At 47.6% G+C, this 11,058-nt stretch overlaps 1 protein-coding gene across 1 annotated transcript in view; it reads left to right on the top strand.

Annotated features, from left to right (window-relative positions):
- Positions 1-7,557: 7,557 nt before the first annotated feature.
- The window catches only part of LOC101001180 (annexin A2), a 49,320-nt gene continuing 45,819 nt past the window's right edge, over positions 7,558-11,058 (top strand). The window contains exon 1 of the mRNA XM_003901005.4: positions 7,558-7,653. The gene's annotated coding sequence lies outside the window, so the exon portion shown is untranslated. The remainder of the gene's footprint in view (positions 7,654-11,058) is intronic.

Here is an 11,058-nt window from a genome sequence, read left to right as displayed (position 1 = left end):
TCCTTTCAGCAGTTTCATTCCACTGAACAGATACTCTAAAATTAATTTAATTTAGCCTCATTGATGGCCACTTAGGGTGTTTCAATCTTAAAATGCTGATATAAATGTCCTTACACACATATTGTTATGGTCACGTAGAGCTCTCTCTTCAAGATAGCTTTCTTGAACCAACATCACTGCATCAGAGGGCATGAGTATTTGAAATATTGATAGATATTGACAAACCATCCTCCCACCAATAAAGTATGAAAATTCCCATTTTGCCCATTTTCACCACACCGAATACTATATATTTTAATTTTTGCCAGGTGAGTTTAAGTATGAACAAAGGCAAGGGAATGCGTTTATGGAGAAAAATCTGATAGTAACAGGTACTGGGTAAGATCATGTCAGTGCAAAGAGGAAACAACCAAACGCCTATCCTCAAGAAGCTCTTGCCTAGTTGCTGAGACCAACAAATTAAAAAAAAAACAATGTGAGGTGACAACTGCAAGAGGAGAGATTATTTTTAAAATGCCAAGAGAAGTAGCCAAATCGGCCTGAAGGGCTTGGGAAAGCCTTTGCTCTGCAGTAGGAAATAATATTTACTCTGAGGCTTGATGGATGAAGCAAAGTTCACCACTGAGGAAAGCAGGAAAGGGCATTCCAGCAGGAAAACAGGATGGAGGAAGGTACAGAGGCATGAATGAGCCTGGTCTGTCCAGCAGTGGCACATGGAGCGGTGAAGAGTGAAGATGTGGGGGAATGAGGCTGCCCAGGTAGGTCAGAGCCCTGCTGGGAAGTTTCTGGAGAGGGGTCATATAATCAGAATTATGTCTCAGAAAGAGAATTCTGGCTGTCTCACAGAGAATGAACTGAGGCCAAAAACGTCTGTTACAGCTGAGAAAGAGACATCGAATTCGCTGCAGATTTTTCCCAGGAAATGCCTCCAAACAAAATAGACATTGTGGTTTGTCCATACCAAGAGTACTCTGTGTGGTTTGGGTCATGACACGTGAATTCAACAAGGATTTCTTGAGGTCTTACTATGAGTTCAGCAAGGCTAGCTGCTTGCAAAGACTGAAAAGCCAGTGAAATAACTATGCCTTTTTTCAGCACCTACAATATACCAGACATTCTTTATACATTTTTTAATCTTTTTTTTTTTTTTTGCGATGGAGTCTCCCTCTGTCACCAGGCTGGAGTGCTGCGGTGTGATCTTGCCTCACTGCAACCTCCGATTCCCTGATTCAAGCAATTCTCCTGCCTCAGCCTCCTGAGTAGCCGGGATTACAGGCAAGCATCACCACGCCTGGCTAATTTTTGTATTTTTAGTAGAGACAGAGTTTCACCATATTGGCCAGGATGGTCTCGATCTACTAATCTCATGATCCACCCACCTCGGCCTCCCAAAGTGCTGGATTACAGGCGTGAGCCACCATGCCTGGACTTTAATCTTTACAATAGTCCTTAGTATCACACATGAGAAAACAGAGGCTTTCAAAGGTTTCACCTGGTCATATATCCTGATATATTTATAATTTGCGATTCATCCGTAAATAAGAGCTTTACACATCCAACCCTATTTTTTTCCCCCCGGCCCAGGACAGAGTCTTGCTCTGTCACCCAGGCTGGAGTGCAATGGTGGTACAATCTTGACTCACTGCAACCTCCACCTCCCGGGTTCAAGTGATTCTCCTACCTCAGCCTCCCAAGTAGCTGGGATTACAAGTGCCCACCACCATGCCCAGCTGATTTTTTGTATTTGTAGTGGTTTCACCATATTGGCCAGGCTGGTCTCGAACTCCTGACCTCAGGTGATCCACCCGCCTCAACCTCCCAAAATTCTGGGATTACAGGCGTGAGCCACCACGCTTGGCCTCTCTTCAGTTATTTCTTTGATAATTTTTCCCCTTCACTTTGCCTGTTCTTTCTTTTTAGAATTATTATTTGCTGTTTGCCAGTTACGTTTCCCAGATCCTTTTCCTCTTCTGGCCATGTCTTCAAATAGAAATATATGCGTACACTGATTGCATATAACAGGCTCAAGGAAATAATAGCATTATGTTAATGAGTGTCTAAATCATACAATGTAGTGGGCCTGGGGTCATGCTTATCTCACTGAAGGAGCGGTGGTATCTGAGAAATATGATGTAATGGACAAGGGAGTAGATTGAAAGTAGAAAAACATATTCTGGCCTCAGCTCTGTTCCTTACTAGTTTAAGGATTATGGTAGAATGTCTGCCAAGATGGTTGCCAACAATTCCTTCCACCCACTTACTCACATGTCATTCGCTTTATGAAGAGGTGAAGTCTATTTCACTTTCCCTTGCATCTGGGTTGTGTGACTTGCTTTGACCAACTTATGCTGGCATTCTACTGGAATGCAGTGGAAGTGACACTGTTTTAGTTCTAGGCCTGATAGCTTCCACTCTGACTTCTTGAAAACCAGCAACTACCCTACTGGAGAGAGGCCCTTCTTGATCTTGCAGCCTCATTTGGGTCTTCCTAGCTAAGACAGATCAGAGATGAACTGACCCAATGAACTCCACCTTTTGCAGAATCATGAACAAATAAATGGTGGTGGTTGTTTTAAACCTCTAAGATTTGGAGGTGGTCTATTTCATACTAATAGGTAAATGAAACATAACTGGTGCCTGGATGTGGAGTGTTGCTGTAATAAAACCCTAAAATATGTGACACTGACTTTACTGCCAGCTGGTAACTAGAGAGATGACTGTGAGTGGAAGTTGGTAGAGCAGTGAGGAAATTGCTATGGAGGACTGGAGAAGAGGCAAACTATATCACGTAGTGGCAGGATGTTTGACATTGCTGTTGCCTGTGGTGACACGAGTGATAGAATATGAAGCCGGGTGCAGTGGCACACGCCTATAATCCCAGCAGTTTGGGAAGCCGAGGTGGGTGGATCCCCTGAGTTCAGGAGTTTGAGACCAGCCTGACTAACATGGTGAAACCCCGTCTCTAGCAAAAAAAAAAAAAGTGAAACTCAAAAAAAAAAAAAAAAACAAAAACAAAAACAAAGAAAAGAAAAGAAGATAGAATATGTGCCATTGAACTTGTGGATCTAGCCAAGGAGATTTTCAGGTAAAATGCTGAAAGTGCCAATGGGTTTTATTGCCAAAGGGCAAGATCTGTTTGGTTTTCAAGCAGAATTCTAGTCAGTAAAATGTTTGCAAAGTAAGAAATGGTATCTGGAGAAAGACCAAATCAAGATGTGGCTATAAAAACTACTTTTTTTTTTTTTTTTTGAGACAGAGTCTTGCTCTGTTGCCAGGCTGGAATGCAGTGGTGTAATCCCGGCTCACCGCAACTTCCGCCTCCCAGGTTCAAGCGATTCTCCTGCCTCAGCCTCCTGAGTAGCTGAGATCACAGGCATGCGCTACCATGCCCGGCTAATTTTTGTATTTTTAGTAGAGACGGAGTTTCACCATGTTGGCCAGGATGGTCTCGATCTCTTGACTTTGTGATCCATCTGCCTTGGCCTCCCAAAGTGCTGGGATTACAGGTGTGAGCCACCATGCCCGGCAACAACTTCTTTTTAAAGACTCCAAGAAAGATTTAATGTGGTGCTTCGAAGACCATTTCAGGGCTTTTAAGAATCTTAAGCGCATTGTCCCACTGCAGCCTGACATGTAAAGTAGAGAGAGATCTATTTAAAAAAAAAAATGAATGTGAATCTTGGAACATGGAATTAAACCTCAGCAAGATTTACATAAATAAAGTTTTTGAGAAAATTTTATATAAATTTTGGAGCATGGTGTGAACCTTAATAAGCTATAGAAAATCCACATGGTTTTTAAGATACTTGTATTAATGAAAGAACTGCCAGCTTAAACCAGAAAAAGTGCAAAATGAGAAGAGGTTTCTAGACCTTTCAGTTTCTCCTGGCATGAATGAAGCAGACTGACAGAGCTGCTCAGCTACAAATATGGGCCATTCTTAAGAAAAGGAAATATATCTCAAAGGGAGGAGCCTAGATGTCAGAGGGCAAAACCAAAAACTTGTGTAAGGCAAGGGATTAAAACAAGAATCAGCAAACTGCAGCCCATAGGGCAAATCCAGCCTATTGCTTGTTTTTGCACAGCCTGTGAGCCAAGAGGCCTGGCAGCTTCAGCTTTTGCTTCTAGAAGCCTGGCTGCCATGACTACCATGGTGGAGGAAAAGAGGAGAACCTGGAGGATGTAAGACCAAGGAAGAGAAAGGCCCAGCCTGGTCTTTGTCATTCTAGCATTCCCAGCTCAGTTGCCAGACAAAGGAAGCTGCTTTCAATCTTCCAACCCCATCTAAACTACCCAACCCAACAAGCTGTCCCCACTAGGTACTGCTTAAATTGCAGAATCACAAGCAAGTAAATGGTTATGTTTAACCACTAAGTTTATGGCCGGGCGCGGTGGCTCAAGCCTGTAATCCCAGCACTTTGGGAGGCCGAGGCGGGTGGATCACGAGGTCAGGAGATCGAGACTATCCTGGCTAACATGGTGAAACCCCGTCTCTACTAAACATACAAAAAATTAGCTGGGCGTGGTGGCGGGCGCCTGTAGTCCCAGCTACTTGGGAGGCTGAGGCGGGAGAATGGCGTGAACCCGGGAGGCGGAGCTTGCAGTGAGCCGAGATCACGCCACTGCACTCCAGCCTGGGAGACACAGCGAGACTCCATCTCAAAACAAACAAACAAACAAACAAAAAAAACCACTAAGTTTATGAGGAAAATTTGTTATACTGCAAAAGTAACTGACACGAGGGCCTTGGGTGCATTATTTAATCCCTGGACTGGGCAGGAGATTTTATTTGGACTCCAATTTCTTCATATATAAAAATCAAGAGCCGGATATAGTAATTCGCGCCTGTAATCCCAGAACTTTGGGAGGCTAAGGTAGGCGGATCACTTGAGCCCAGGAGTTCGGGACCAGCCTGAGCAGCATAGCAAGACCCTGTTGTCTCTACAAATAATAGAAAAATTAGCCAGGCTTGGTGGTGCGGGCCTGCGGTCCCAGCTACTTAAGAGGCTGAGGGGAGAGGATTTCTTAAGCCTCCATAGTCAAGGATGCAGTGAGCCCTAATCACGCCATACATTCTAGCCTGGGTAACAGAGTGAGACCTCAAGTAAAAGATACAATAATAATAATAGCCGGGCGCGGTGGCTCAAGCCTGTAATCCCAGCACTTTGGGAGTCCGAGATGGGCGGATCACGAGGTCAGGAGATCGAGACCATCCTAGCTAACACGGTGAAACCCCGTCTCTACTAAAAATACAAAAAATGAGCCGGGCGTGGTGGCAGGCGCCTATAGTCCCAGCTACTTGGGAGGCTGAGGCAGGAGAATGGCATGAACCCAGGAGGCAGAGCTTGCAGTGAGCTGAGATCCGGCCACTGCACTCCAGCCTGGGCGACAGAGCGAGACTCCGTCTCAAAAAAAAAAAAAAATAAAAAAATAAAAAAAATAATAATAATAATAGTAAAAATCAAGGATAGGGCAATTTAATCTCTAGGGCCCCTCCCTGTTTTAACATTCTATTATTCAGTGAATAATTGTATTCTATCATTCTATTACATTTAGTGAATGCCTATCATTGCTAGCTAGGCGCTAGAAGAGGTGTTGAGTGCAGCAGATAAAGTGCAAACAAAACAAAGTTAAGCACTTAAGAGAACAATATGGACAACAGCAGGCAATCTGAGGGCTGATGTAAACATTCTCCTCAACTGGGGGGAAAATAGTCTTCTGACTAATACTCAAAAGATCTTTTATACTGGAAGAACTGGCCTCACATTCCTCAGAAATAGCAAACTATGACTTCTAATAGCTTCATTTTTATGATAACATCAGTGCACATTTCTTTAGCATGAAGCAAAGCCTGGTGATTGTACACATCTATGGAAGTTTGGATTTGCTGCACGCCCAAGATGAGCACAAAATTCTTTTGGCCATTTGATGTCTTTTATATATTCCATATGATTTAAATTAAATTTTATCTTCTGTAAAAGGCCTATCACAGCACAGTTAGGAATAAGAGACTGTGGAACCTACCGTGAGATATACAGAAGGGAGGCTGAATCCTGCCCAGTATTACTGTCTGCCTGTGTAGCCCTAATCTTCCAAAATGTTCACACCACATAGGTAGACAAACACTATTTCTGACTTTGAAGCTTTCAGGCTACACTGAAGAGCTATAAATGTAAATCAGCAATTGTGCCCCAAGTGTTGCTTTATTTTCTATTTGGCCCTGTGGTAGGGCCCATTGTGTATAATTCCTCGTGAAAGCATCGTGTATAATTCGTCATGAAAGCGAAAGCATCGCGTATAATTCCTCGTGAAAGCGCTGCGTAACACAGAGCTCTGGGTGGGTTAAGAGACCCCACTTGTAGCTGACTTTGCCTGTCTCACTCTATGACAGTGAGCAGAGCACTGAATATCTGTTGGCCTTGCTATCATTCTCTGATTCCCAGGAGTGAATTGACGCTCAACTGGAAAGTAAAAATGGATGTTAAGATAAATGGGACATTAAAACACAGAATCATCAAAACCAGGAAAAAGAGCTGCAGGAAGTGAGTGTGCAAGGAGGGGTTTAAAAGACCAGCGAGAGGTCCTCGGGATTCTCAGCATTGCTTCCCTGTTAGTTTGAGGTTCGAATACAGTATCTGCGTCGTCTCACATACAGCAAATAGGTGTTTGCCTGCACGTTGCCAACGTGACTCTTGGAAGAAAAGCGAGAAACTGCAAAACCGAGCAAAGGAGTTGGCTAAACGGCTGCAAGAAAAACACACACACACACACACACACACACACACCAGTCATGAAAGAAAGACGAGAGGAAAGTTCTTTGTTGAAACTCCGGGTTCAAAGCTATGGGCCCCACCCGGCTCAGGACCGCCTGCCATGAGGCCGCGCAGAGATGCCCCAGGCGCGGAGAGAAGCAGAGCACAGCCGTGCTAGAGACAGGGGCGCCTCCCTGGGCGGGACTGAGGTGGGATCCTGGTTCCTGGCTTTGGCCTCCCAGCCCGGGCTTGGGGCTTCCCGGCGCTGGGAGGCCGGGGCGGGCCAGGCTTTGCAGCACAGGGCGAATCTCCCTCCCTCCCCGCGCGTCCCCGGGGAACTGGCGGCCAGAGGTTAAGCTGACATGTTTGAAGACGGTAATGGGGCGCTGGATGCCAACAGTCCCAGCTCAGGGGAGTCCAGATTTATGTTTCTTGGAACAATTCTTTCCTCCACTGCATTAACGCCAGAAAAAAAAAAAGCCACTTAAGCAAGTTCAGAGTCTACTACTGAAGTCTTGTTAATTTATTAACCCAAGCCGAGGCTGAGAGCTCGACGTGGCACTTAAGAAGTAAAATGAGGAAAGGAGGAAGAAACGGGGCCCCTGTAGGCCTCGGGGCAGCCTCGGCCGGGCTTTCTGGGAGGGCAGGGCCAGGGGCGCGGGGGCCGCTCCCACGTGGCGCGGCTCGGGAGCGTTCCTGGGCGCGGTCCCTGCGGGCCGGCGGGCCGGGGTGAGTCACCCCTGACTCCGGGTGGGAGCGGGCCGTATAAGGGGGAGGCGGGGCGGGGCGGGGCGGGCCTCGCCTCGCCGAGGGAGGATATGGCGAGTATAAAAGCCCCACCCAGGCCAGCCGGCTCTGCTCGGCATCTGGGGACGCTCTCAGCTCTCGGCGCACGGCCCAGGTAAGCGGGGCGCGCCCTACCCGCCCGCTACAGGCCGCCAGCTAGCGGGGTGCGGAGACGCTGGGAAGAAGGGTACCGCCTGGCAGGGAGGCTCCGGCGACTGGCCCCGGAGGCCGTCGGGGGCAGGGGACTGAAGGGACGGCTCACACTGGAGAGTCTTTTGGGGAGGGGGCTAAGGTGTTTGGGGCAGGCGTGAGGGGCCGCCGGGGCTCGGGCCGGGAGGGTCCAGGGTAGGGTGGGGGGTCGGGCTTCCCCAAGAAGTCCTTGCGGGAGCGGGGCGAGGCGGCGCGGGGAGGGGGGCGGAGGGAGGCCCCGCATTCCAGACGCTCCAGGCGCCGCCGAGGCAGGGCGTGGCCGCCCAGGAAGCTTTGGGTCCCCGGCGCAGCAGTAGCAGTGGGCTTTCCACCGCCCCCTAGGAAGTGCCCCCATCTGCTCTAAGTTACTGTACTCAGAACAAACGCGCGCTTGTGGAGTTGAACCGACCAGCAGGAGGGAAGTAGCGGGGGAAGATGAGAGGGGAGAATGTGAGTAGGCACCCCCCAGCCTCCCCCCCCAATAAAAGAAAACATAAAAACGTCAGTTATTCCCCTTGGTCTGGGTTATCTTGTAGCATAGCAACTTCGGATTTCACTCTACCTGGAGAGTTGCCCGCTTGTTTGAACACATTGGCATCAGGAAGGTAGTGTCCCCCATGATTCTGTGGGGAGGGTTGTCCTGTTACTCGCCATGATGTGACAGTGAGTCAGGAACTGAGGGTACAGAGAAGGGCGTGGCGCCCCGGGGCCGCTCCCTCCTGGCCTCTCAGTGCAGCTGGCCCCAGGGCTGGTGTGGAGGGCTTGGGTTCCATCAGCTGCTTGTTGAGACGAAGGAGGGGAACACCAGTTTCCTCATCTGGGAAGGTGGCTTAAGGATACCTGTTCTTACCACCACCCAAACAGGGTTATTGGAGATTCCAAAAAACACCGTCATTCGATAATAAATGTGTAAAGTACACAGAAAACACAAAGTGCTGTGCAAATGCAAAGTGTCATTTTTGTAGTCAGATTGCCATTTTAAAGCTGTGGGTGTCTGTGTGTGTAAAAGAGGAGTGGCCTCATGGGTGCACCCTGGACCATTACCAAAAGCCTTAAGCTGTTGCTGTGCAAGGGCCTGGGCCCCAGACTGTACTGATGGATTCTGTTCACATGCGTGTGCTACTGTCCCCGTCTGGAACTTGGTGACTTGGAATGCAGAATGCACTTTCCCACTGAACCAGTGTTGCAGAAGGTGCTGACATTCTCAGGCTAGCCCTGAAAAACCTATTTAACATGCACTGCCTAATTATGGGGTTGGTGGTGGGGTGGTGGAGGGTAGTGAGGGGCAATATGTGTGTAGGAAGACTAAATCACTGAAATATTTTTCTGGAACTTTTTGTAGCTTTAAGATTGACACTGAGTAAATTATTTTAATTGGAAAATTATGTCTTTGCCCCTGTTCCACTTTCTTTTTTCCACCTTCCACCTCCTTAGAGACGCTCTTCTGTGACGTATTACAACAGCCATCCAGGCCGGTCCAGTTACGCTGCATTCCTTCCTCCTTCCCATTTCAGCAGACCTGCATCCAGCTAGAGGCTAGCAGATTGAATCAATATTCATTAAGTTAGAAATGGTTGGTGGTCCTAAGAACCTCAGCAACCCAGAGGAGTCCTGTTATTTAAAAAACAACAGGCCGGGGCGCAGTGGCTCACTCCTTAATTCCAGCACTTTGGGAGACCGAGGCGGGCGGATTACAAGGTCAGGAGATCGAGACCATCCTGGCTAACACGGTGAAACCCCGTCTCTATTAAAAACACAAAAAATTAGCTGGGCGTGGCGGCGTGCGCCTCTAGTCCCAGCTGTTGGGGAGGCTGAGGCAGGAGAATGGCGTGAACCTGGGAGGCGGAGCTTGCAGTGAGCCGAGATCGTGCCACTGCACTCCAGCCTGGATGACAGCCAGATTCCGTCTCAAAAACAAAAACAAAAACAAAAAAAAAACCAGCGATGCTGGGCGTGGTCGTGGGCCTGTAGTCCCAGCTGCTCAAGCTAGAGGATCTCTTGAGTCCAAGGCCAATGTGAACAACATAGCAAGACCCAGTCTCAAAAAATAAATACATAAAATAATTTAAAAAACCTTGTTCACCTAAACAGATCTATAATTTATAGAACTCAAAGTGGTAATATTCCGGCAGTATGAAGGAAGATTTTTGGTAAGACTGGGGCAGCAGAGGTGCCCTTGATGGGCAAGGGCCAAGAGTGTTAACACAGTCCTGCTTAATAATTTTTTCCCTTCTTCCAAGTCTGTTGATTATCTAAAGGTCAAGGGTTTCTCCAAGTGTCCATTGCATCTGCAGTGGAAGGGTGTGACCATCTATGTGCATTTTTACAATCGGAGGTTTGTGATTTGGAGACCGTCTAGATTTTGTAATTTCCTGCAGTGCCAAGTAGCCTGCCTGTGGTAAATGCCCAGGAAATATTGCTGACTCACTGACTTTGATTAGGAGCTCAGTCTTGGACTGGAGTCTCAATATTTAACATCTTGTGTCTTTGAGCTATTAAACTGTGGTATCGATTGACATTAGGCTTGCAGTCATGGCCGTTAGTTTCCTGGCTAATTTCTGATTTAAGCCGTTTTCCTGGCAAAGTAGATATGCTTCTATAATTGCTATTGATTTTGAGGGCTGTAGGCTCTCACCATTGGGCCTAGAATCTGGCACTAATGCATTGTCTGGAGCCTTTGTTCTCTCTGTGCTTGTGCAGAGCCTGGAGCCTGCGGAGACATTTTTCATTAAGGGAGAGTGGGATTGTCACAAAAGGAGTCTCAGGCCCTAGTGGGCTGCTTTAAACAACCATTTATTCCACAAAATGTTAATCACCTCCTGTGTTCCACTCATAATTATGGGCACTAGGGATACAGCAGTGAACAACACAGACTCCCCTCTGACAGCCCCCAAAATCCCTGCTCTTTAGACCTTAAATCTGGCAGAGAAAGAAAAGAGACAACAGGGGCCGGGCGCGGTGGCTCAAGCCTGTAATCCCAGCACTTTGGGAGGCCGAGGCGGGTGGATCACGAGGTCAGGAGATTGAGACCATCCTGGCTAACATGGTGAAACCCCGTCTCTACTAAAAAATACAAAAAACTAGCCGGGCGTGGTGGCGGGCGCCTGTAATCCCAGCTACTCGGAGGCTGAGGCAGGAGAATGGCGTGAACCTGGGAGGCGGAGCTTGCAGTGAGCCGAGATCGCCACTGCACTCCAGCCTGGGTGACACAGCGCGAGACTCCGTCTCAAAAAAAAAAGAAAAGAGACAACAATTCCAAAAAGTGAATTTTTGGATTTTAAACTTTATATTTTCCCAAATTAATACCAGTTTCTGAACTTGGCAGGGATTC

Source organism: Papio anubis, unplaced genomic scaffold (assembly GCF_008728515.1).
Source record: "Papio anubis isolate 15944 unplaced genomic scaffold, Panubis1.0 scaffold37, whole genome shotgun sequence".
Taxonomy (NCBI): domain Eukaryota; kingdom Metazoa; phylum Chordata; class Mammalia; order Primates; family Cercopithecidae; genus Papio; species Papio anubis.
Note: the sequence above shows the minus strand (reverse complement) of the source record. Positions and strands in the feature narration are given on the sequence as shown.